The 27,484-nt window shown below is 45.1% G+C and overlaps 2 protein-coding genes across 5 annotated transcripts in view; one reads left to right on the plus strand and one right to left on the minus strand.

The window, feature by feature from the left end:
* AGTR2 (angiotensin II receptor type 2) overlaps nucleotides 1-17,355 on the minus strand; it is a 135,932-nt gene extending 118,577 nt beyond the window's left edge. Inside the window, exon 1 of the mRNA XM_029606722.1 lies at nucleotides 17,264-17,355. The gene's annotated coding sequence lies outside the window, so the exon portion shown is untranslated. The remainder of the gene's footprint in view (nucleotides 1-17,263) is intronic.
* Nucleotides 1-27,484, plus strand: part of LOC115094058 (sodium- and chloride-dependent neutral and basic amino acid transporter B(0+)-like) — a 271,756-nt gene that overhangs the window by 98,918 nt on the left and 145,354 nt on the right. The gene's annotated exons all lie outside the window — the stretch shown is intronic.

Below are 27,484 nucleotides of genomic sequence, written 5' to 3' on the forward strand. Positions count from 1 at the left end.
TCATAAAAATACTGAACACATAACTCCTGTTCTAAAAGCACTTCACTGGTTATACATTAAGAAATGGATTGAGTTTAAAGTACTCTCCATCCTACACAAGACAATATATGGCAAGGAAGTCGAATGGCTAAATACAGTAATACAAATACTCACACCACAGAGAAACATGAGATCGGCAAATAAAGCCTTATTATCAATACCCTCAACCACAATTGCCAGACTTACTACGGTATGGGAGAGAGCGATTTTCCTGGCAGGCCTGGGTCTGTGGAACACCTTACCAGAAAACTTGAGAACATAGAGCAATTTAAAACTATTCAGAAAACTTCTCAAAACATGGCTATTCGAGCAAGCATATAGAGATGGAATAGGCTAAACTGCATTTCTACACTCACCACATCATTTCACAGAGCTATCCATGATTATTCTATTAAATGCATTGATTGTTTTTCCTTATGACTTATGAAGGTTTTGAATCTGTACTAATAGTTAAGTATGTGATTAGTTCATTTATCTACTCAATTTAATCTTATGTTCTGCATTAGAGATGTGAATCGTGTGCCCGATCGTTTTAACGATCAGGTTCGGATGGAGGGAGAAAAAAATTGGATCGTTAGAGATGTGAATTGGAATCGGTTCCTATTCCAATTCACATCATTAATTTTTTAGTGAGGCCTGAGCAGATTAAAAAAACCCCACCCCGACTTTTTACAAATGACCCCTTTGCTCTCCCACCCTCCCGAACCCCCCCAAAATGTTAAATTACCTGGTGGTCCAGTGGGGGGGGGGGGGGGGGGCCGGCGCGATCTCCTGCTCTCGGGCCATCAGCACCATTTTGGCTACCACTGATAAAAATGGCGCCGATGGCCTGATAAAAAAAAAACCCACCCTGATCCTTTACAAATTACCCCTTTGCTTCTCCCACCCTCCCGACTGAATAAGGGGTAAAGCTAGCGCGTCGAAAACGCGCGGCAAAACGGTGTATCAGCCTGTTTGTCTCTTGTAACTTTCTTGGCACTTTTCTTATCAGGAATTCACTCTGCACTCGCATGCCGTTCTCAGCCTCAGTTTGTTCTGTCTCTGGGCTGAATTTTTTCTATCCAGGCCTTTTTATTCCAGTTACTAATCAACATGGGGCAGTTTTCTTAAAGTAGTAATTAACCTAAATCCTCATTTCCCTCTTGATGATTGGGACAATCATCACCATCAGGGCCATGCAACTGTCTTAGGTTGTCAGAGGGCGTACTTTGACCTTACCCATCATTGTCAACATGACTCATCCTGTGGAGGTCCCTTTCCAGGGATGCTGCTGTATCGAGGGAAGCATAGAAGTTCTGTATCATACTTGACCTTTGAATGTTGATCGTGTTCAAGGTGATAGGAGACATTGTTTGGGCCCATAAACAATAAACAGGTAGGCAAACACATACACACTACTATCACAGCCATAAGAAGGACCAGAGCAAACCACAAGAAACCCCTGCAATTTCCTTTAGGGATATGAGCCAGTTTACTAGTTGTTCCCACCAAGTAGACCAAATCCATTACTAATTCAGAATTATCAACGGAAACACAACCTTGTCCTTTTACTATAGCACATACTCCGCTTTGAGATAATAACAGATAATCATTCGTGCATATGGCTGTGATAATTCATTAATAATTTAGTAAAAAGCATACTCATACTCATAAGCCATAACTTCTAAAACAGCTTATAAGTATTGTATTTTTGTACCATAAATTGAAAAGGAACCCTAGTAACTAATGGAATGACACCTGTATTGGCTAAACCTACATTTTGGCCTTCAGTAAGTAGGGAGATTTTGTTAAAATTAAGGAAATCTAACGACTGTTGCAATTCTCTCTTCAATTGGAAATAATTAAGAGTAAACATTTGGAATTACAGACAAATTCGGATAAAGTGTGTGTAGGATAAAACACTTGCACTGAAGTGCTCGGTATGCTTTGTGACCAAATACAAAATAATGTCCTTGTAGGGCTACCAAACCACCTGGGCGAGTCCCTGCACAGGAAAGTGAAGGAAGTCAGAAAAATAAAAACAAGAAATAAGGGAGAAAGAATTATATATCCCTCTTGATCCCTCTTGAACCTTGAATGTGATCAGACTAGCTTCCATAGGTAAAGATAAAGGAGAACATAACAACCAATCATTTATCTGACTCAGTAGGACTGGAAAATGCTACAAAACTGCATTAATTCAGACTGTATCATTAATTTGAAAATCTAAATAATGGCATCTGCAAATAGGTACCTAACTAGGTATTGACTCGGTATATCATAAAAATATTTTTGTTATGACAATCAGTTATCATATGTCAAGGGTACATTGACTCATAAAAGCAAGGAAAACAGCATCTAGGTAAGACCATCCCTCCATAGAACAAGACAAACATAAAGAGAAAATCAGGCAAGAATTGTAAACATTTCAGTTCATATAATGAAGGGTGCAAGATGACTTCTGTGGCAAAGGATGGGATGATTTCTGAAATAAATGACATATGGCGTATACAGTTCTCCTAGTATGGTGCATTTTTTTGACATCGAAGCATAGCCTCTTAATTCATTATTAAGTGAGATGTGTATGTTACGGATCAAAACCTAATATAAGAGCAAAACAAATTCAAATTAGTCAGTGAGAAGATTCCATCATGGCCAGAACTCCCTGCATCTAGTAATGCCCACGCGTACTTTTGTTCGCGCGACCGGCGCAAACAAGAGTACGCCGGATTTTAATAGATACAGGTGTAGCCGCGCATATCTTTTAAAATCTGGGGTCGGCACGTGCAACGCTGTGCAAAATTGGCAGCCTGCGCGTGCCGAGCCGCGCAGCCTGCCTCCGTTCCCTCCTAGGCCGCTCCGAAATCGGAGCGGCCTAGGAGGGAACTTTCCTTCCACCCCGCCACCGCACCCCTTCCACCCCACCCCCTTTCCTTCCTTCCCCTCCCATCCCCTCCCTAACCCATCCCCCCAGCCCTATCTAAACCCCCTACCTTTGTTTGAAAAGTTACGCCTGCGCCGGCTGCGCGATTCCCCAGCCCAGGAGCAATTTCGGAGGCCTTGGCCATGCCCCGAAACACCCCCGGGCCGGAACCACACCACGGCTCTGCCCCCGGATGACATGCCACCGCGACACGCCCACCGACACCCCCCCCCCCCCCCCCCCGCCCCCCCCCCAGGAAAGCCCCGGGACTTACATGCGTCCCGGGGCTTGCACATGCCGCCGAGCCTATTCAACATAGGCTCGGCGCGCGCAGGGGGAACTTGGGGCAGGTTTTCGGGGGTACACGCGTATTTTACGTGCGTATCCCTTTGAAAATCTGCCCCCAAGTGTTCAGACATTACATAGAAACATATATTTCACCGAACTGACATAAATTCATTCATTGCATTCTTCAGGTGTCATGACACACAAATAACACAAAAGACAAACAACAATTAACACATATTTGAGCTCAAAAATTAGACCAAAAAGTGTTTGGATTGATCCAGAATAAAACAAAAGTCAGAATTAAAAATAGGTCTGTTTAAAATGAAAAGAAATCAAACTGGGAAAAATGTCATCTTCAAGCATTATATCTCACAGAGAAAACTGTATTGTCAACCGGGAAAAATATAAACCTGGCATACAACAAAAGTAAGGTAATGGTTACAGTAAAATTACAGTTCCATTGAAACTAAACATTCTGATATGCCTTAATTCAGCAAATAGTGGTCATGAATCTACTTTTTTGTTTCTATTGTTATGCCTCTAGGAGGCACTACCACAAGTAGTGGTATAGAAAAATACCAGTTTTAGTTTTTAACCTTGGAATGAATTCTCTCAGCAGAATCTTAGCTACAGAGATATCTGCCTTCACTACTGGGAAAGCCTCCTCCACCCTGAGAAACAGCAAATCATTGTTAGTGCGTACTTGTAATTTTGACATAAAGGCAATTTGATAAAATCAATTAGATTTGCAAGAAATGGCCTAGGAGGTGCTTTAGGTGTGCTGGTGTGATGACCAAATCTTTGGATGCTTTGTAATAGCCAGAACCCTGACTGCTGAGACCAACTCCCAGCAGTGTTACCATGCCAAGGAATGCTCGTAACTTTTTCAATGTGCTTTCAAAATAGCCTCAATTCTCTCAGTAGTCATTTAATACTGGCCAGGATTTATTTTTGTGTGATTAACTCTTATTGCAGACACTTAGAAAAACAGGGATGTAATCTGGCATCATTAGGATATGACATAATTTTTAACTGACATACTTTAGCATTGAATATATATTTAACTTTACCATGCCATAACTTACTCCATCAGATACACTTACTCGTACCTTTAAAAAAACTTACAGTAGTAACACTCTGTTCAAACAAAACTCTTTCCAAAAAGGAAGAGCTCATTCAATTCTGTATTCCCTGTACTGACAAGAAACAGATTTTTATTCTCTGTAAACGAAACTAAACATTCTTGCTAAATCAACGTTCCCTGTACGTACCAGGATCAGTCCAGACTGCTGGGTTATATCTCCCCTCCAGCAGATGGAGTCAGAGAAAAGCTGAAAGGCACCCCTTAGATATACCAGTGTGCCACCTTCAATCCCTCAGTATTTTCTCTGACTCCAGCAGATTGAGAGGCATAACCTGCGGATCTGATCCTTCCTCATTGCTACTGGGTTATCCAGGTTTTGTTTTTATACTATCTCTGACTAGATCAACTAGTTTGTTATCTCTTTCAAGTAATATAAAATAAAATAAGAGGCAGGAAGTTTTAGGACACATTAGGTTCTTGTGTTTTAAATTGGATTTCACGTGCAGCGAGAAGGCCGGTTTGCGGCAGGCTTGGGAGGGCATTGCCCTCACACCATTTGCCTGGAGCTAGTTAGTCCCTGTGGGCCAGAGGGAGAGATTACCGGTGGGCCGGTCACCCTCCCCCCACAGTAGCAGTATTCCAGAGGTCTTCTCTGAAGGGGGCTTTTAGGAGCAGCCACGTTCTTTGTTAAAAAAAAAAAAGCCACTTAAGTCCTGTTGGGGGCAGGCAGTGGGCTTACCCTTGCAGCCCAGGCCTGCCTCGGTTCAGCCCGGGGACTCTGGAGCGGGTGTCTGGTTCACCCGGCGCGTTGTTTTCTGAGAAGGTAGTGGCTTACTTTTTGACGCGCTTTTCTGGCCGCGTGTCTCCCCGGCTCTGCTCTCTATGCCTCGATCTTTGGCCTGTACGGCCTGCGGGGGGGCGGGGGCGCAACTCTTCCAAGAGGGTTTCTGCTCCCGATGTCTTCCTGGGGGCGAGGGACCTCTTGGGGGCCGAGCGCTGCCCGCAGCGTTTCCTCTGCGCGGCATTGGGGAGTTCTCTGTTCTCGCTCGGCAGCCCCGCCTCCCATAGAGAAGGAGGCGGCGGCGGCCATCTTGCAAGCGTTGCCGACAGAGGGGACAGCGTCGGAGGCAGAGGATTCCCCTCCTTCTTCCTCGCCTGCCTTAAGCCCGCACAGTTCGCTCGATTTTGAAGCCCTTCGGCCCCCCCCCCCCGACCCGCGGGGGACTCCTTTAAGAGGCCAGTCCCGTTTTCATCGCAGTTTGTGCTGTTGATGCACAAAAGCGTTCTTGGAAGCAGAGGCGGGCTGTGAGGTGGATGGCCCCTCTCCACCTAAGATCCCCAGGACGACACCAGATGAGGGGAAGGTGGGGGCTTGTTGCCCGCGGCCCCGGGGGGGGCGCAGGAGTATCGGACTTCCCGGATCCCGCTCCGGACATTCCGGACACAGACGGAGGGGGCAATTCGGAAGGTCAGGCGACTGTGGAGGGGGATGACCCCCATATTCTTCATTTGTTTGGCAAGGATGAGCTGCGTTTCTTGATCCCGCAGGTGTTGAAGGAACTGGAACTCTCGGCTCCACACCAGGAAGCTGACACTTCCACGGGGGATGTAGCTCTGGCAGGCCTCCGAGACCCCCCGCCAACTTTTCCCTTTCATCCCAAACTGTTCTAGATTGTCTCTAAAGAATGGGATCTCCCGGAAGCTTCCTTGCATGTTAGCAGGGCTATGGATAAGTTATACCCCCTGCCGTCTGAGTCCTTGGACCTTCTCAAGACTCCCACCGTGGATTCGGTGGTCACAGCTGTGATTAAGCATACTACCATCCCCGTGACAGGAGGTATAGCGTTGAAGGATCTCCAGGACCGGAAGTTGGAGATCGTATTGAAGCGCATCTTTGAAGTTGCAATGTTAGGAGTCCGGGCAGCGGCTTGTAGCAGCATGGTACAGCGGGCCACTCTTTGCTGGATTCAACAACTGTTAACAGCTCAGGATCTTCCGCCGGACGAAGCGGAACAGGCTAACTGCGTGGAGGCTGCGGTCGCCTACACAGCAGATGCCTTATATGATCTGCTGCGGACTTTGGCTCGCATTATGTCTTCTGCAGTATCCGCAAGGCGGTTACTTTGGCTCCGTCGCTGGGCGGCAGATGCTTCCTCTAAGTCACGGCTGGATTCTTTTCCATTCAGGGGAAAATTGTTGTTTGGAGACGAGCTAGATCAGCTTATCAAGGACTTAGGAGACAACAAGGTTTATAAGTTGCCTGAGGATAAGCCCCGACAGTCTTGACCCTTTGGGAATTCCAGGGGTCGGTTCCAGGGTCAGTGCCGGTTCTGTGTGGGGATAAGTGGTTCCCTTCCCCAGAGACAGCAAGCGTCGAGGGCGCAATCTTGGACTCCTTCCTTTCGTGGCAGGCAGCCTCAGCGATCAGGATCTTCGCAGGCCTTTACCCCCAACAAAGCTACACAATGAAGGCGTGCAGACCCATTCCTCCATTCCGCGCATCGGGGGTCGGTTGGCCCTGTTTCGGGAGGAATGGGTCAAGATAACCTCGGACCAGTGGGTCCTCGACGTGGTAAGTCACGGTTACGTGTTGGATTTTGCTCGTCCGCTCCGGGATCTTTTTCTGGCGTTGCCATGCGGTCCTCCGGAAAAGCAGCTGGTTATTGCTCAAACTTTGGACCGGTTGAGGACGCTGGGGGAGGTGATCCCAGTTCCGCCGGCCTAACATCGGACTGGCCGGTATTCCATATACTTCATGGTTCCAAAGAAGAAAGGCACGTTCAGACCGATCTTGGATTTAAAGCGGGTCAACAGGACCTTACGCGTTCCTCGTTTTCGCATGGAGACGCTATGATCTGTTATTGTGGCCGTCCACAAGGGAGAATTTTTGGCTTCTTTGGATGTAACCGAGGCGTATCTCCACATTGGGATCTGGGAGCATCACCAGAGATACCTGAGGTTCATGCTGTTAGGGAACCATTTCCAGTTTTGTGCCCTTCCGTTCGGGTTGGCGACAGCCCCAAGAGTGTTCACCAAGGTTCTGGTGGTCGTCACAGCATCTACGCCGTCAAGGAATACTGGTACATCTCTATCTCGACAATTGGCTCATCTGGACAAAGTCGGAAGCATTATGCAAGCGAGCGGTTCGGTTGGTGGTGGAACAACTGCAGACGCTAGGTTGGGTAGTCAACTTCACAACGAGCCAGCTGAAACCGACCCCACGATTGGAGTTCTTGGGAGCCCGATTCGATACTTCGGTAGGCAAGGTGTTCCTGCCACATCAGCGGATGGTCAACCTGATGGCACAGGTGTGGAACCTGTTGGATCTCCCGTTACCCACGGCCTGGGATTACTTACAAGTCATTGGACATATGGCTTCTACTCTGGAGATGGTACCGTGAGCTTTTGCGCATATGCGGCCTTTACAAAGAGCACTTCTTTCTCATTGGGATCACAGGTCCGAGGATTACAACATGGTGCTACCATTGCTGGAACCGGCCCGGTCCAGCCTTGATTGGTGGTTGATCCTGGACCATCTCCTGCAAGGTGTGGATTTAGAACCTCCACCTTGGTTAGTCGTAACGACGGATGCCAGTCTGTCCAGCTGGGGGGCCGTGTGTCAGTCCCGAGCGGGTACAGGGGATGTGGTCTCCTCGCCAGGCCACGTGGTCCATCAATCGCCTGGAGACCAGGGCGGTCTGTCTGGCCTTGCGTCAACTCCTCCCGATGGTACACCGTTGGGCGGTGCGAGTTCTATCGGACAACACAACCACGGTGGCATATATAAACCGACAAGGAGGCACAAGAAGTCGGACAGTGGCGGCCGAAGCGTCATTGTTGATGGCCTGGGCGGAACGTCATTTAACCCGCATCATGGCCACCCATATTGCAGGTGTGGACAATGTTCAGGTGGATTATCTCAGTCGGCATCACCTAGACCCGGGGGAGTGGGAGCTGTCGGCCGAGGCGATGTAGCTCATAACTCAGTGTTGGGGGGTGCAGCGCTTGGACTTGATGGCAACTCGGCTAAATGCCAAGGTGGTGTGTTTCTTCAGGCAAAGGCGGGAGCATGGCTCAGAAGGGGTGGATGCACTGGTACTTCCGTGGCCTCTTCATGTTCTCCTTTATGTGTTCCCTCCGTGGCCCCTAGTGGGAAAAGTGTTACGGCGCATAGAATCTCATCGGGGTCTGGTGATTCTCGTGGCTCCAGAGTGGCCAAGGCACCCGTGGTTCACGGATTTCGTCAATCTGGCGGTGGACGGGCCACTGCGTGTAGGTCACCTTCTGAATCTCCTTCGCCAGGGTCCAGTATTTTTCGATCGGGCGGATCGCTTTTGCTGGCAGCTTGGCTTATGAGCGGAGGCAATTGAGGAAGAAAGGGTATCATGAAGCGGTTATTACTACACTCCTTCGGGCGCGCAGATCCTCGACTACTCTTACTTATGCTAGTGTAGTGAAGGTCTTTGACTTGTGGTGTTGTGATTTAAAGATTTTGCCGCAACAGACTTCTATAAGGCATATCCTTACCTTTTTGCAGGCTGGTTTGAAGAAGGGTCTGGCCTACAGTTCTCTTAGGGTTCAGGTGGCGGCTCTGGGTTGCCTGAGGGGCAAGGTGGACGGTGTCTGTCTGGCGTGTCATCCAGATGTTGCTCGTTTTTTGCACGGAGTTCGGGAAACTTACGACCTCCTGTGAGATTCCCCTGTCCTTCCTGGAGCTTGAACCTGGTCCTTCGTGGTCTATGTACTGCCCCCTTTGAACCTATTAAGTGGGCCTCTTTGAAGGATTTAACTCTCAAGACAATATTTCTAGTGGCCATTTTGTCAGCACATCATGTTTCGGAGCTGCAGGCTCTTTCGTGCAGGGAACCGTTCTTGCGTATTTCAGAGTCTGGTGTGTCGTTGCGCACAGTTCCTTCCTTCTTGCCTAAGGTGGTATCGGCTTTTCATGTTAATCAGACGGTGGAATTACCTTCCTTTTCGGAGGAGGAGCTCCAGTCTTCTCAAGGTCGGGACTTGAGGCGTTTGGATGTCCGTCGTATACTCCTGAGGTATTTGGAGGTGACTAATGAGTTTTGGAGGTCGGATCACCAGTTTGTGTTGTGGAATGGCCCCAAGAAGGGCCTTCAGGCATCCAAGATGACTATTGCATGATGGTTGAAGACCGCAATCGCGTCCACGTACATTGGTTGTGGTAAGTCTGTTCCCAATGGGCTGAAGGCTCACTCTCTGCGTTCTCAGGCGGCTTCGTGGGCTGAAAGCCAGTTGGTATCTTGCCAGGAGATTTACAGGGCGGCCACTTGGAAATCCTTGCATACATTTGCTAGGCATTATCGCTTGGATGATCGTGGTCCATCGGCTGAGTCCTTTGGGAGCAGCGTAATTCGAGCGGGATTCTCTGGGTCCCACTCCATTTAAGGCGGCTCGAGTACATCCCAGCAGTCTGGGTCGTTCTTTTGAAGTGAGCTACACCTTCCGGTTGTAATTACAAGTGTTACTGTGGATTATACGGTAAGTTGTTCTGAGGTTGTTTCTAGTTTAAGAACACTGCACGAAGCGGCAGTAGCCACAGAGGCATTCACGGAGCGGGATGCCAGTGGCCAGTGGTCGGTGTTCCACCTTCATGGAGCGGAAGGATGGAGTGGCATTCACGGAGCGGGATGCCAATGGTATACTACCTTCACGGAGCGGAAGGATGGAGGGCTGCCATCTCCAAAAAAAAGGGGGTGGGTAAGAGTATGTAAAATTACCGGTGAGGTCATAGGCTGTAGGTATTGCCAATTATTAGGCTTGTTCAATATTTGTTGATTGTTAATGTGGCTCGCGGAAATGGGGGCTACTACCTGGAGATAATACCCTTGTTCAGTGTACATACACACGGTTGATGAGACTCCATCATTGCTCTGGGCTTCAACGGCAAGAGGTAATGTGGAAGAAAAATTTAAAAAATTAAAAAAAAAATTGTATTCACAGGGAAGCGAAGTGTAGCTGGGCCGATACTTTACTTTCAATGCATGTCCAGCTTAGCTCTCTGCTTCAAAGGCAGGGGAAATGGGGAAGGAAGGATCTGTATGTGGATTGCATGGTCTGGGTGGACAGGGGCGGGGGTGTGGCCTGCTTATTGTGGCGGTTACTACCCCTAATTGAGCTGGATATTAACTTGGATGCAGTTCCGGCGCTGCTCTCTGCATTGATGGTGGGGTGGAGGGGAAATAGAACTAGAGGGTACTGGAAGCCAGGTGTAACAAGTATGGGAGAGAGAGAGAGAGAGAAAAAGGAAAAAAAAAAGTGCATAGCTTGCTGGGCAGACTGGATGGGCCGTTTGGTCTTCTTCTGCTGTCATGTCTATGTTTCTATGTGACAGGTTTGTTGCTGTAGTTAGACAATGTTACTACTTGATCTAGTCAGTGGTTGGGATAAAAAGGTTGGTTTCCTTCTGCTTTGATATCAAATATACTGAGGGATCGCAGGTGGCACACCGGTATATCTAGGGGATGCCTTTCAGCTTTTCTCTGACTCCATCTGCTGGAGGGGAGGCATAACCCAGCAGTCTGGACTGATCCTTGGTACTACAGGAACGAAAATTATCAGGTAAGAAACCAATTTTCCTTTATTATTATTAATCTTAATATCTTTTAATTCCTCACCAGTGTGATTTTAAACTGAAAGATTAATTCATTGAATGGAGTTTTCTCCTCCGTTTGTGTCTTCTCCTGAGAAACACTTTCCCGCATCCCTCACTCGCCCCCCCTTTCTCTCTGCTGCTAACCCCTTAACTGCCAGTGTCCTTTCAAGTTTTAAACTTTAACACTAGTAATTAACTCCCTTAGGAATTCTGAAACAAGGAAAAGCAATATATCCTTTTCTGATAATAAATTAAATACTCATAGCCTTTCTAAATCTAATTATTATATGAAAATAGCTACAAATGAGCACATTTTGCACATATATCTCACAATTCTATAGTGCAGAGCAGGAAGCAGGAATGCCAATAGATAATTCCAAAATAAAGGCAAATAGTAGAAACACTTTCTTTTTAAGTCTAATCACCTGGGAAGACTTTTTCATTTACTATAGAAACTACTGTTAAGGTTTTACCTAAAGAAAGAAATGCTAGTCTGCTCTAACCAGGTGATTTTTAATTTATTAAAGCAGAAATGTAAAAAAGGAATCTTATCTCATCTCTATCAGATCTCTGTATAAACAATTTCAAACATCTGCTTTGTTGAAAGACAAAGGCACTCAGAAACTAACTGCATCTTTCACCTCATCCTGCCATATCGGTTCTTTCCCGAAATAAACAGAATTTATAGTATTTCATTACATATAATAGGGATAAAATATTAAATTTAACTCTATACAAGCAAATGAACTAGTATCACTTCTTAATAAGTTTTCATTAAGTATGCTGGACAATTGGCCAATAACAACAGTTATAAGAGGCAGGGGCTGACAAACTACAGTCTTCAAACACAACCAGCTACTATGAGCAACATACAAATCTTATTACAAACTATAAAAACAGACAGTCCAAGGCTGTAAATGTAAGGTTCCCTGTACTATAGCCTAACCAAGGGTTAAATTCTGATTCCTTGCTCTCATAAGGGGGAGGGGAGCGTGGAACTGATCCTGAACTCTGGGAATCTAATCCGGTGCCTATCCTATGCTCCCGTGTAACCATAAACATGTTAAAATAATGCAAATGTCATGTTAAAGACTTTCCTATCTTTTTAGGCTTAATGTATTACGGCAATTGTTGAAGAACCAGGGCTGTAAAGCTGCTGTCCTCAGGCCAGCTCATGAATGCATCTCGCTCTGCCCGCACTGTCCATTTCTTACAATGCTTAGTAATGATTTTAACTTCATGTGGGAATAATTCACAAACTAATGCTAGGGGACTGGGGGATCAAGTACCTTGTGACAATGAATTTAAACTTAGAATGCCTTAAAACAAACAAATTGCCAACTTCAAGCTACAATAAATGTAAATAGAAAATACTCATATATATGAATGAAAAACATACTCACGTGGTCTCATGAACCTCACGTGGTGCCTAATTGTGCCCATGGCAGCGGGTATGATTTGTCATACCCGCTGTCCTGACAAATTCTGGACGTACCCACGGTTCTAACCAGTGACAACCATGTTGTGCTTCGTGGCCACGGCCACCCGCGACCACAACCCCTACCTGATACGTGCCGTCGGGGCCGCCGCGGCAGCATTGAGGGGTCACTGGAGTCCGGCTCCATTCTCCCCCCGCACCTCGGCCTGGGCCCTCACGGTGGTTGCCGGCGGGAGAGGCGTCCCAGGCCTCCCCTCAAGGCACTGGGCTGCTCTGCATCGCTCCCGGATCCAAGATGGCCGCCATGCCCTTAGGCGTGAGGCCACGCCTCCTCTCAGTATTTAAAGGGGCCTCATCCCCTATATTAGATTCAGCTGCATCAATTGGGCTCAGGCTCAGGGAGGTATTTAAGGAGACTTCCTCTGTACACTACTTGTCTTGGCAACGAGTCTGCTCGCTTCGGTGAGTCTCTTGGTGCCTTGGGTTCCTGCTTCCTGCTTCTTCTCGGATGATTCCTCGGTGTGTGAGTTCGGACTGGCAAGCGGTGATCCCTCGGTGTGTGACCTCGGACTGGCAAGCGGGTACTCTCTGGTATTCGACCTCGGACTTCTTCCGGACCATCCGTCTTCAAGGGCCCACCTAAGTCCCAGCGGCCTGGGTCCCTACGGGCTCCTCCCGAATGGGCCGTGGGCTTCCAGTGGCGAAGATCCAGCTGGCCCTTGCACCGATCTCACGCCTCCTCGACCTCTCAAAGGTCCACCTAAATCCCAGTGGCCTGGGTCCCTAAGGGCCCTCTCGGGGGGGCCGCGGGCTTCCAGTGGCGAAGATCCAGTTGGCCTTTGCTCCAGCTTCACACCTATTCACCCTCTCAACGGCCATCTAAGTCTCCAGCACCGAAGATCCAGCCAGTCCCAATTTCTGTTCTGCCTCATCACCCGACGGGAGAACCCGAGGAGCCATCTCCTAAGATCATACCAGCCTCCCGTCAGTCCAAGGGTTCACATTCCCTCCTGGTCATAACAAACCGTACCCGCAGTTTTGATTGGACCAGCAGTATCCGCAATTTTGACTGGACCTGCCACGCTCAAACCATCCTATGCTACCAAAATGTTAAAAACCTTGAAACTTACCCCACCTGGTTTCCTCCCCAGAGACAGCCAGTGATGAAACAGACTTTCAGTTTCAAAACATAACATTTATTAAATAGCTTAGAGATCTTATAAGAGCTGGAGCGATTTGTTTATTTCATCATGCATACAAAAATCAAAATAGCAGAAACCAAAGGGAACGAGATTATGTTTCCTTCAGAAAGTAAACAGAGCCAATTACAGAATATACTGTTCCTTGTGCAATGCCGTTTGCCCATCGTTTTAAATTTGCATTTCATTTCTTTTTCATTTATTAAAATTTATTGATCGCCTAACACAGACAGGCCTAGGCGATATACAATAAAAACATACATAATAAATTTGTCAAGCATATAAACAATCATACACTTAACACACAAACATTTTTAGTTTCACAGAAGCTAACGTAATCAAAACCATATTTAGATAAACTAAATAATCATGGGCTCTAAATACCTTTATAATATATCTCACAGCTGAAAATTAACATTATTCTCACTGAGTCTCTCTAACATACATTAAAGGCACGTTGGAGCAAATGCTCTTTCAGTAGCTGTTTAAATTTTTTTACACCATCTAAGGACCGGAGTTCAAAAGGAATGAGATTCCATTGAGCTGGCGCAGCAATAGAAAATGAGGTCTCTCTAGTACAAAACAAATGTGCTTGCCGCACTGATGGAATTTCTAGAAGATTTAGTTGGGAAGATCTTAAACTTCTAACAGGTTTGTAAATTCGCAGCAATGCGTTTAACCAATATGAAGAATCTGAAGCTAATTGCTTGAAAACAATCATAACAACTTTGAAGACAATCCGATCTGAAATTGGTAACCAGTTGAGTTTACACAAAATGGGAGATATATGTTCAGAACACTTTGAATGAGAGACAAGCCGTGCGGCTGAATTAAGCAATAATTGTATCGAATGTAATGTCGCCTTAGGAAGTCCAATATAGTAATCTATGTGGGGAAAATTAATCGCTCGTACGACTGTAAGAAAATCATGATCATACAATAAGTGTCGTAAACCGACAATAAGCCGAAGTTTGAAAAAAACAATGTTAATGAAAGATCTAAAGTAAAATTTGAAAGAAAGTGTTGCATCTAAAGAGAATGAAATGTTATCAATGCAGATCGAATCATGAAGAGGTGTAGAATGCGGATGATGAACCAGCAAAATTTTGGTCTTATTAGTATTTAACAGTAATTTATTTTGTTTTAACCAACGTGTAATGGTATCCATACATAAATGAAGAGTATCAGCTGTTTCCTGCCAGGAATTTTGAACCTTTATATAAAACTGAATATCATCAGTGTATATTTTAAAGCCATCAGTTATGATTTATTTATTTATTTAAGTTTTTTTATATACCAACATTCAAGACGGTAGTCCCATCATGCTGGTTCACAAGAAACAGGGGTGCAATTATAATAAACTTTACAATTTGAACAATAGTGCAGAAAAGCAGTTACATGTAACAAGGAAATCAATAACTTGGAGTAAGAAGGAAAATGAAGATCAGATAATTATATATATAAACAATAACATTGTAAGAGGTGGCTATTTTGCAATGGGGGCAAAATATATATTAAATAACATTGCCGACAAGACAGAGCCTTGCGTCACCCCAGCTTTTAACAATTGAAGGGAAGAAGATTGTTGATTAAATCTGACAGATTGATAACGACCAGAAAGATAACTATTGAACCCATGCAAGAACTGTACCAGATATACCACATTCTCGAAGACGAAATATGAGAAGCTGATGATCAACAGAATCGAATGCAGATATAATGTCAAGAGAAACCAGAAGAAATTGTTGACCTCCATCAAGATTACATTTGATGGAGTCAAAGAAATGAGAAGTAATTCAGTACTTAGACCACGACGAAAACCAAATTGCTGAGGACTTAAGATTTCCTTATTCTCCAAATAAACTGTCAATTGCTTTAGAACAATGCCTTCGATAACCTTCGCAATAAGAGGAAGCGAAGAAATAGGTCTATAATTTGCTAATTTACTGGCATCTAAATTTTGCTTTTTTAATAAAGGCTTAACTAAAGCAGTTTTCAGAGCAGTGGGCATTATTCCTGTAGAAAGAGAAGTATTTACTATGTGTGTAATGGAAGCTTTCATTAAATCAAGTAAGGCTCTAAAAGTCACTGTAGAAACATTTAAGATTGGGCACATTGTATTATTCAGATGTGAAATTGTATTTGAGATTTCCATGGAAGAGACTAACTCAAACTCAGACCACATCAGAGATACATAAAGTATTGTCAAAAGGACAAAGAGTCACATATTTAAAGAGCAGAAAAAGATTCTCTAATTTTACAGAGAAATATTTTGCAAACATCTCAGCTGAAAATGTAATGGGGCTAGAACTTTTTGCCTTCTGAACATTAGTTAATTTATGCACTAAATTAAACAAGGCTTTAGGACTATTTCCTAGCTCATTTATTTTTTTTGAATAGTACTCCTTTTTAACATTTAGTATATCTGTTTGATATTTTAATAAGGATGTTCTATAAGAAGAAGCATTCTTACAAGAAGGATGCTTTGCCCATTTACATTCTTTTTTCCTTAACTGTTGACGAGAAAGAATAAGAGATGGAGAATTCCACTGCTGACATATTTTACTGTTATGTTTAGAAAATGAGAAAGATTTCAAAGGCGCAATAGTATTCAGAGTATCATTTATATAGATTGACCATTTATTAAAATAGCTATTGATGTCATCAGCTTCTGAATAATCAGGAATTACAGTAAGAGCTTCTTTAAACTTACTAATATCCACAAACTATCTTTTCACAAAATTACAGCAAGAATTCGAAGTACTCATTCCCTCGTCTAAACCCTTTAAGGAAAAGCTAATCAACGAATGATCGGACCAAGGAACAGATTTCACATCTGGTGTTTGAATTAACTGAAAGTTTGCACAATCATTAATGAATACTAAATCAGAACATTACCCAAGCGATAAGTGGGTATATGAATAACTTGAGACCATCCTAATGAGCCTAAAATATCATTGAATGATTGGGTCTGAGAATCATCTGAAATGTGATTGAAAGGTAAATTAAAGTCTCCTAGTAGAATCATATTGCTCAAACTTGTTGAAGCTAATAGTAACTGCTCAAATAACAAAGATAAATTAGACTGTAATACTTTAGGCGGACAATAAACTAAGCAGATGGAAAAATTTGAGGAACGAACAAGTAATAGTTCCTGATTCAATGCTCCACTAAGATTTTGAGATTTCAAATTCAGAGATTCTTTAAAAATGATCAATAGCCCACCTCCCCTAACCTTTGCCCTTGGCTGAGAAAAAAAAAGTATAGCCTCTAGGACAGATCTGATTAATAGTAACTAGATCTGAATCTAGAAGCCAACTTTCTACAATACAAAACACATCAGGTTTCTCATCAACAATTAGGTCATGTAAGACCTGAAATTTCTTTCTCACTGACTGAGCATTAATTAATAAAATTTTCAAATCAACTAAAACTGGATCAACCCTAGACATAGTCGGTGAAATACTCGCTAAACAAGTAGAACATGATGTAGACCTCTTCCGAGTGGTCTTAGAAAGAGAACCATAAAGACCATTCCCAGCTATAACAGGAATAAAAAAAGAATTAGATTGAGAGATCTCATTAACAGCAAACCAATGCTCACCCACGCTCATCGCACACGAAGGAGCCCAGTAAGATGGTAACGGGGCCGGAAGCACCGGGAACAAAGTCCTTAGAACTGCAGACTCACCTCTCTCAATTTTGGTGGGGCTGAAGGGTGGTAACAGCCCAAATGGTCCGGAGAGAGGAGGCAGAGCTGTTTCCAGTGTGTAGAGTCAATTTCCTCCGGCATCCGGTGCTGCTTTTTCACTGTTAAATGTGGCTCTCGTATGCTTCCCCCCTCCCTTCTCTCATCCCTTACGTTTGCTGGTAATTTTCCTTCATGTGCCTCTCAGACATCACATATTCTGCTTACTTAGTGCTTCCTTTGTCTCTTGTAACTTTCTTGGCACCTTTCTTATCAGGAATTCACTCTGCACTCGCATGCTGTTCTCAGCCTCAGTTTGTTCTGTCTCTGGGCTGAATTTTTTCTCTTCAGGCCTTTATATTCCAGTTACTAGTCAACATGGGGCAGTTTTCTTAATGTAGTAATGTAGTAATTAACCTAAATCCTCAGTATCTTTTGAAGGTTATTATAGTTAATTCATCCAAAACTTTAGGAAAATTCAACAGCCTCAAATTTAAATGTCTCAGATAGTTTTCAATGGATTCCAACCTTCTCGAGGAAATGAAACAATCCCAAGAAGTTATAACAGAGGTATCTTGAAGGCTTTTAACATCTTTTTTTCAAAGATTGAATAGCTTGAGAGTGCTCTTGAAGCACCTGTTGGTGGTCACTGGCTACCGAGTCCAGTTTTTTGGCTACAACCTCTAACCGACAAGACTGTTCCTTAAATGTAAAGGTCATACCTGCTATCAGATCCCATAAGGATTCCAAAGTGACAACCTCCGGTTTTCTTATCTCTGAGGCCTGTATATTGATTTCTCTCATGTCCTGCACCGATTCACTCTCCACCGATTTCAACAGAGGATAGACTCCACCGACTGCACCCCTCTCGTCGGGAGTCTCTGTCTGCCCGAGGCAGGCGTAACTCACGTGGGCCGGCTGCTGGCGTGCCATGTTCTGGTCCGGGGGCTGGTCTGGAGGCCGCGGCCATGCCCCCTGAAATGCCCCGGGCTGGAACCACGCCCGCGGCCCTGCCCCCGGAACGCCCCGATGACGCGTCGCCATGACATGCCCCCGACACGCCCCCCAGGAAAGCCCCGGGACTTATGCGCGTCCTGGGGCTTGTGCGCTTCGCCAAGCCTATTCAACATAGGCTCAGCGTGCGCAGGGGGAGCTTGGGGCAGGTTTTCAGGGGGTACGCGCGTATCCCTTTGAAAATCTGCCCCTATATATCCTAAACCAATATATTATAGTTTGTACACATGGGGTCCAATTTCACCCAGTGTCCAGCCAGCAAAATTAGCTGGATAAACTTAACTGACTAACCTTGATGGATTATTCAGTAGCGCAGCAGCACTATTAAATATTCTTGACTATCTTAAAGATAGGTACGTTTATCCAGCTAACTTTAGGACTGCTTTTTGGCATGACCAGAATTAGCTGGATAAGCAGAAATAAAATGTATGGCCCACCCAATTTGCCCATGTGCCCAATTAATTTAGCATTATAATTCTCATCACTTCCTTAGATTCCCCTATATTTATCCCATGTTTTTTTGAATTTAGATACTATTTTTGTCTCCACTACCTCCACTGGGAGGCCATTCTATGCATCTACCACTCTGTCTGTAAAGAAATGTTTCCTAAGATTACTCCTGAGTCGACCCCCTTTCAATCTCATTGCATTAACCCTCGTTCTAGAGCTCCTTTCCATTGAAAGAGACTCAATGCCTGTGCATAGAAACCTTTGAGATACTAGAACGTCTCTATCACATTTCCCCTATCTCGCCTTTCCTCCAGGGTGTACATGTTTAAATCTGAAAGTTTATCCCCATTATGCTTTAGAACAAAGACCACTGACCATTTTATTAACCACCCTTTGGACTGACTTCATCCTGTTTATATCCTTTTGAAGGTGTGGTCTCCAGAATTGTACTCATAATTCCAGGGGGCCGATGCAATAAATTTGCGTAGAAAGCGGGTGCTGAACAGTCAGCACCCACTTTCTTAACACGCCCCAGGCGCCCTCAAGGGGGGTGCCATGCAATATTTAAGTTAGGGGATCACGTTAGCAAGGAGGCGTTAGGGGTGCTTGCGCACCCTAGCTCCTCCTTGCTAATGAGAACCCGATCGGTTTTCCTAATTCGGCCTTCCACCAGTTAGGAAAACTGACGCTGGTGGTTCAGGAAATGGACGCTTGTTAGTTGAGCGTCCGTTTCCTGCACTCCACTGTCAAGTGTTCTTTTTTTTTTTTTTTAAGACTTGTTCTTTAAGGTTTTCCTCCTACTTAATATCGCAAAGATATTAAGTAGGAGGAAGTACAGAAAAGCAGTTTTTTCTGCTTTTCTGTACTTGTTTTAAATATGCTCAGCTATCTGGAGCAGGCATTAATAGCTGATCACTAAATGTCCATCCAAGACATACATTTATTTTTTTTTTGCATCAGAGTGAATGCTTAATAGCCTCCTTCACATGCATTTGCATGTGATGAGCGCTATTAGATTCACTCTACGTTGGAAGCTCGTTGAATAGGCGCTAATCCCCTTATTTCATTAGGGGATTGATTAGTGCCTATTCAACCCGTGTCCGACTGCGGGTTATACAGTGCGCTCAGCTGAGTGCACTGTATTGCATCAGCCCCCAAGTGAGATCTCACCCGGAACCTATACAGGGGCAATATCACCTCCTTTTTTCTGCTGACCATTCCTCTCCCTTTGCAGCCAAGCATCTTTCTAGCTTTTTACTGTTGCTTTATCTGCTTGTTTGGCCACATTAAGATTATCAGATACAATCATGTCCAGATCCCATTCTTTCTTTGTGTTTAGAAGAATTTCACCTCAAATACTGTACCTTTCCCTTGGGTTTTTGCATCCTAAATGCATTACTCTGCATTTTTTATCATTAAATCATAGCTGCAGTCACGTGATGTGGTGAGCTGAGCTAGATGCATGTCGAGTGAGCTCCATGTGCCATCCCAACTTTTGTCTGATTTACTGTCGTTTTCAGTGGTCGGAATAGCCTCCTTTTTCATAAAACACAATCTTATTTGGTCGTGGACAAAGCCTTGGTGAATCCTTATGCTCTTACGTATGTCCTACAAGCTAAAGCTCTTAAGTTAAATCCATTTCTAGTAAACAATGTTCTTTTTAAGCCTTTGTGCCAAACATGGTTTAAATTTATGCGTTTGTCTAAGCAGGATCGCATCTGCGTTTTTCTTTTGCCGATTCAAGGGAACCCGGAATTCACTCCGGGTTCGCAAACAAGGTATTTTCAAAGTTGGGGTAGGTTGGGCATTACACACTTGGGTCATGTGTTTAATACAGATGGCCAATTAATGCAATTTAAGGAGGTACAGGTAGCTTATGGTATCTCTGATAAAGAGGTGTTCCCATATTTACAACTTCATCATTATATTGCGTCCCTGCCGCATGACTCTTGGCAAGTGTCGACCTTTCAGAAGACTGTAACGAATCTAGCATTGAAACAAGTTCCACCTCCATCTCTTTCATTACATTATAGGCTGCTTAAACAATTGACATTTCTGGATACAAGCATTATTCTGGTGGAGCGGTGGAACCGGGAGGGGGTGTTTCTTCTAACTCCGGCCATTATTAATGCAGCTTTTCGGCGTATCTCACAACTCTCAGCTAATATGTATTATCGCGAAATGCAGTATAAATTCCTTCGTCGTGGGTATATATCGGCCCAAGATGCATTTAATGCCAAAATAGCATCTACGCCAAATTGCCCACGATGTGGATTGCACTGGGGGTCCTTGTCTCATGCGTTTTGGGCCTGTCCAAAGATACAATCTTTCTGGCAAAAGGTGGTACATTATCTAGAGCTTGTAGTAGATATACATATTCCCCACTCATTACTGGCTATTATTTGGCTGCATTTCGCCCCTGTGGGTTGAGAGTTTTGGGATCCTGATTATTTATTCAGAAAGCATGCCTAGTGGCGAAAAAGATTATACTTGCCTCTTGGAGAGATCCTACTAGCCCCTCGTATTGGGCCTGGCGTAATGGTCTACACCACATGATGCAGATGGAAGCCTCCCCCGCGAGATTTTCTCCTAGCCAGAAGAAGAAATTCATGGCCGTTTGGGACTTATATCTACAGACTCTTCCACAGCGGGTACGAAGTTTGATAATTAATGAGTGATAAACGAGTCTGTGTGACCTTCTATGGACTTCCTTTATTCTCCTATTGATCTGACGTGGTAGCGATTCGCTGGACATATGTCAGTTAGTTTCCTTGAGGAGTGGGGGGGGGGGGGGGCTGGGACAGTTGTATGTTATTGTATTCATATGTTGTTCATTACATCTTGTATACCCGGGGATGACTCAGGAACACGTTGTCCTCCGGATTGATATTGTATTACCTTGTGTTATTTTAAGGCAAATAATAAAAAACCGTTTGAACATAAACACAATCTTACCTCATGAGCAAACAAGTTGTGAAGTCGCCCAAGAGAAAGATCACATGTGTTGACAAAAACGAGAAAACCAAAATCAAAATGCAAGAAGGAAGATGGCGGATGCTGCTGGAGATATTTCACAATCCATTCAAGATCCCATGACAGTAAAAATCACTGAGGCGGTGGTTGCAGCTTTAGAGACAATATTGACGAACTTAAAACTATTGTTTTTGATATTGGTGATCGTATTTCTGCAACGGAGGGCAGGATTACTTTACTAGAAGATGATATGACAGCATTACAAACTAAAGTCTCAAAACTGGAAAAACAAGCAATAGAATATGGAGAGAAAATTGACGATTTAGAAAATCTGTCTCGTCAAAATAACCTACACTTCGTGGAAATCAGTGAAATGGTGACACTCAGATTTGTCAGATTTAATAGAACAATGGCTCCTCCAAGAACATGAGATCCCAGAGCAGGCCGGCATCTTTCTCATCAAACCAAAAAATATATATCTTTCAAGACTTTTCAGCTGCGGTGGTTGCTAAATAGAAAGAGTTCCTGTAGTGTGCAAGGAATTGGTTTAAAAGAGACATCAGGTTTATACTCCAATATCCTGCGAGATTACGAATTTGAATCGCTGAGAAGATGAAATTGTTTGATTCTGCCATGGATGCAAAATGACATGTGGAAGCCTTGCCAAGCCAACTTTGGGACCTGGCTCATATGTTTTTACTTTATACCTTTGTTTCACTGTATGGGAAATTTTTGGATGAAGTGCAGTGGGATGATAGTGCCAGACAATTTTAAGTTGGTCCCTTGAAAGTTACTTCCTACGGAACACAGCTGTATTGTTGTGACCATGGAATAGACGCTCGAGAGCGTGAGCTCCTGTGCCATGGTGCAACCTGCACAACCCAGGTACTGGCTGTGGTCCAAGCTACTAGCTGGCGAACGCATCCGAGCAAGGGCTGACTGGAACGGGAATACTCTTTTCTTGGGGCTAGGAAAACAGCTTGGACCATAAATTCTTAGATGTCCAGCATGCATCAGAAAGGGAGACCCAGTAATGCAATGCTGGTCTCTAGGGTAGCCCTCCGGCCACTCTGAAAGTCCTTTCAGACTTGCTACTTGGGAACAGCTTGAGCATCAGGACAGACGAAGGTGAAGACTGAAGATAACTCTGGAGACATAGACATGACAAAGGCACTGAAGACTTGAAACTAGAAGAAGCTGGGAGAGCCTTGCACTGCAGTGTGCCCTGCATTGCCCGTGGTCTGGTCGCAGACTATTCCGAAGGCAGCATAGACTCTGGACTTGGAACTTAATGAGGACTTGGCATTAGGACTTGGAATATGATGAAGGCTTAGAGGAGGACCGGACCCCTACACGCCCTAAAAACCTGTGGGCTGGTCGTGGACCACAACAATAGTGGTGCAGGCATTGGACTCAGGAACAAGGTGGAAGCTGCAACAAGAACTTGGATGACTGGAACAGGATTCAGGAACTCAGACTCAGGAACCTGAAAGTCAGACTCAGGAACCAGGGATGGCCTTCCGAAGACTTGAATCAGCAAATGAAGACTCTGAAGACTTGAAATCAGGAACAAGACATGGATGTCCAACATGCACCATGAAGGGAGACCGAGCAATGCAATGCTGGCCTCTGGGATAGCCCTCTGGCTCCGAAAGCCATTTCAGACTTGCTGCTTGGAAATGGCTTGAGCGTCAGGACACAACCATGTGAGGACTGACGATAACGCTGGAGATGTGGACATGATGAAGGCATTAAAGATTTGGAACTAGATGAAGGAATTGACAACTTAGAACTAAAAGAAGCTCAGAGAGAGCCCTGCACCGCAGCGCACCCTGCACAGCCTGTGGGCTGGCCAAGGACCATGCTGAAGGCGGCGCAGACTATGGACTTGGAACTTAACAAGGACTTGGCATCAGGACTTGGAACATGATGAAGGTTCTGAGGAGGTCCAGCACTGCTGCACGCCGTAACAAGCCCCAGGCTGGTCACGGACCATGACAATAGCAGTGCAGGCACTGGACTCAGGAACAAGGTGGAAGTTGGAACAAGAGTCTGAAGACGGGAACAGGATTCAGGAACTCAGACTCAGGAACCAGGGATGGCCTTCTGAAGACTGAAGCCAGCAAACAAAGACTCTGAAGAATCTGGACAAGATGAAGACTTGGAATCAGGAACAAGACATGAAACACAGGACCAAAGACTTGGACTCAGGAATGAAGAAGCTGAAGATAGGAACCAGAAACTGTCGAGAGACCAGAAACATGGAACAAGCAACATGGAGGACCTTGAAAGCACTAGCAGACCTTTGTAAAGGCAACAAGGAACTGATTGAAAAGCCCTTTTATAGGGTTACCAGGAGATGACATCATCAGAAGGTGCTGCGGCATTTCCTGCCACAGGCCCTTTAAATTAGCAGCAGAGGCGTGCATGCCTGGGGAGAACACTGGCAGGAGAGAGACCACACAGGAAGCAGATGACAGCATTGGAAGTGCTCCAGGTCGCAGGAAGATGTGGCAGCAACGGCAGTGTCGCAGCACCATATGAAAAGGCAGCTGCAGCAGCTCTCCAGCAGTACAGAGAGGCAAGGCGGTGTCCAGCCAGCATTGGGAACTGACGCAGGAGACAGGAATGGCGGCACGAAGCCATGGCAGGAGGTGAGTGAGCTGCTCACAGGGCCCTCCTGTGAGCGGAATCACAGTGTTGCACTTGGCGGCTCACTGTGTCCCGCGAGCCGCCACACTCACCTCAGTGTTCCCTAACGAAGCCCTTCTCCTGCTCATCCGGCTGCCACCATGATGTCTACAGCCCAATGCGCCACTCTCCTAAGCGCACAAGCACCCAATGCTGTCCTTTATAAAGGGCCAGTGGAAGGAAACGGGTCCCAACGCCCACTAATGATCTCATCTCCCCAAGACTACTTAAGGCTGGCTCCTGCCTTCAACCCTTGCCTTGGCAATAGGTCAACTCCTATCGGAGTAGTGTTTTGCCTGAGTTCCTGAGTTCCTGGGCTTTTCGGTTAGTTCCTGCCTTCTGGGTCCTTCCCACATTCATGTGGCCCCAGCGTTCCATCCTTCTTTTATGGTCTTCGCCTTCCTTCTCCTTCCCCTTCGGATTGATCTTGGTTTGACTCTGGACTGGACTTTGACCCTGCACCTCTCGCCGCCTGCCTCGACCATTGTTCGGACTCTGACCTCGAGTTTTGCTGCCTACTTCGCTTAAGCTTCTCCGGACCCCTGGCTATTCCTCTGCTGACCCTTTGGCGTGCAAAAGCTCCACCTAACTAGCCAGTCCCAGCCCCTGAGGGCTCAATCTAAGGGGAACGTGGTCTGGTAGTGGTGAAGCTCCAGCCGGGCCTCTGCTTCTACCAGCTCCGCCTACCGACAGTGGGGACCTGTGGGGCTCCTCCCTACAGGAGCTCCTCCCTACAGGTAGCGCCAACTCTCCCTTGGTCCAAGAGTCCACCAGCATAACACACAACATGGATTTTTCACACTTTCAGTTATACTGCACTCACTTAGTTATTTTTTCTTTACAGAGTGAAGGAGCTCTTTAATGCAGATTAACTCTGTGTTTACCTGATATATACCAGAGAACAGCTCTATTTATCTTTTGATATTTCATGCTGACTTTATTTGCAGTGGAGAACATTAGCAGTGACTGGTGTAGTTATATTTTGAAATTTAAGATTACGGCTCTATGACAGTGGTAAGGCGATTTGTGCTGCTAATGAAACTTGGCCACGCTTTCGTTATGCAGGGAAACTGCCTCTTTAATATTGTCTGTTCTAAGCAGCCAAATCTGATTGGATTCATCTCAATTTGTGAAGGACTTTCATGATGAAGATGCTTTTGCCTTCATCAGACATATCAAGGAGCAGTTTCGACTGCACCTGTCTCCTTAACAATGAATCTATTTCAAGCAGTGATTTTCATTGTGATTGATGATGCTATATTTTTGAATATCAAGCTTCTATTCTCAGTCAGTAAATAAGAGATTTGTGACACAGATGGAATGTGGCTGCATTAAACCCATACCGGATAGCAGCTTCATGAGAATTGCCTGCCTAAGAAACTAAACTCAAGAGGGTACCTTATGTTCTTACTTACGTCTTATTATCACTGTTTTAACCTTTTTCTTTTCAGATTCTCTGCTGTTTGTATTCGTATATTCTATGTGGATGATCTGGAGTTACAGAAAGTGGGGATGGCACCCATACATGTCAAGATGACTCCTTGCTCAGCGATTCTGAGCCATATAGAAGTTTTCTGGAGATTTGCGATAGAAAGGAAGAGATAACCGGGAGTTCAGGGGGGATTGGGAATTCAGATGGTTTAAAATTTCACATGATGGGGCAGAGGGTATGGTTCAATACATTTACTTTTCTGTGAACTGGATACTTGTTTCAAAAGGATGGAGAAAACATTTTGTTTAGATGTGAGTCTCCTGTAAATTCAGAAGAGAACCACTGCTTGGAATGGGACAATTGGTTCTTTTCAGGAAATTTCGCTTTGCATTTGAGATGTTTATTTTTTAAGATTTCTTAATACTTCACATTCCGTCATGGAATTTGTCAGGTCTGGGAATGTTTATTAAATGTGAGATTATTCTTAGCCATGTCAAGTGTCTCAGAAATAATATAGCAATGTTGTAGGAGATAAAAAAGAACATTGGAAACTGAGGAGAAACTGGGTGGCTCAGGTATTCTCAGCTACAGATACCATAAAAAGTAGAGAGGTGGCAATATTGATACACAAAAATATTTCCTTCAAATTGTCTCAGTCTAATATAGATCCAGAAGGTAGATTTATTATTATATCTGGTGAACTACTGTTGCGACCGTCGCTGCCCGACGTCTCCACTACACCCACCTTACCTCTTTGGCGACTCCCTCTTTGCCTGTTGGATGTTTGGCTGCCGCGGCGTCATCGTGCCACTCTCCTCCGGCGTCCCCGGATCGAGTAGACGCTGCACTCCGCCATGTTTCCCAGCAGCCTAAGGGCGCGCGTGCGGCGCGGTCCCGACTCAAGTACCAGCATTGACTCGAACCTCAGGGTCATCCCCCTGAGGTGACGTCATCCTCACCGGATATTTAAAGTCTCAGAAATCGCTAACGAATTGAGTTAGCAAGGGCCTTCCTCCAGGTATCGGCGGATGGGATTCGCTCTCCGCATACCTTGCTACTCTGCCTCCTCGGACTTACCAGGGGTACTCGCTTCTCGGGGGCCTCGCTTTCTCTTTGCTGTTCAGATCGCAGTCTGGAATCGGTACTTGCTTCTTGAAGGCCCATGTTCCTGGACTTGCTACTGAATACCACTTCTTCCAGGAAGTCATCGCTGCCTACAACACCAGTGAGTTACCATCTCTCTCTCAGAGCGTTCCCTGGAACTAGGTACTCGCTCCTCGAGGGCCTACTTCTTTCCAGCTCCTGGGCTGCTTCTAAGAGACTATTGTGTGAGTGTTACCATCAAGGTTCTGTTCCTGAACTCTGCATACCCTGCCTACTCACTATATTCAGTTTCTCTACATCTCAGTTATCCAGGATCGCGGTTCCAATATTTGATGGACTACAGCCCAGCCGGGCATTCCAGCTCACTACTGCCACCTCTGGTGGTTCCATATACTGTCTAATAAAAGAACTAGTGTGTGTCTGTCTCCATACTCTGAGCCTGACTGGTGGTCCCTTTCGTGATCTTCCCCCGAGGGGTGTGGTCATCTGCCACCGGCCCAAGTATCCACCCACAACTACCACGAACACTAACAACTACAAGGCTCTAAAGTAATTCTTGT

The sequence above is a fragment of the Rhinatrema bivittatum genome, chromosome 6, assembly GCF_901001135.1.
Source record: "Rhinatrema bivittatum chromosome 6, aRhiBiv1.1, whole genome shotgun sequence".
Taxonomy (NCBI): domain Eukaryota; kingdom Metazoa; phylum Chordata; class Amphibia; order Gymnophiona; family Rhinatrematidae; genus Rhinatrema; species Rhinatrema bivittatum.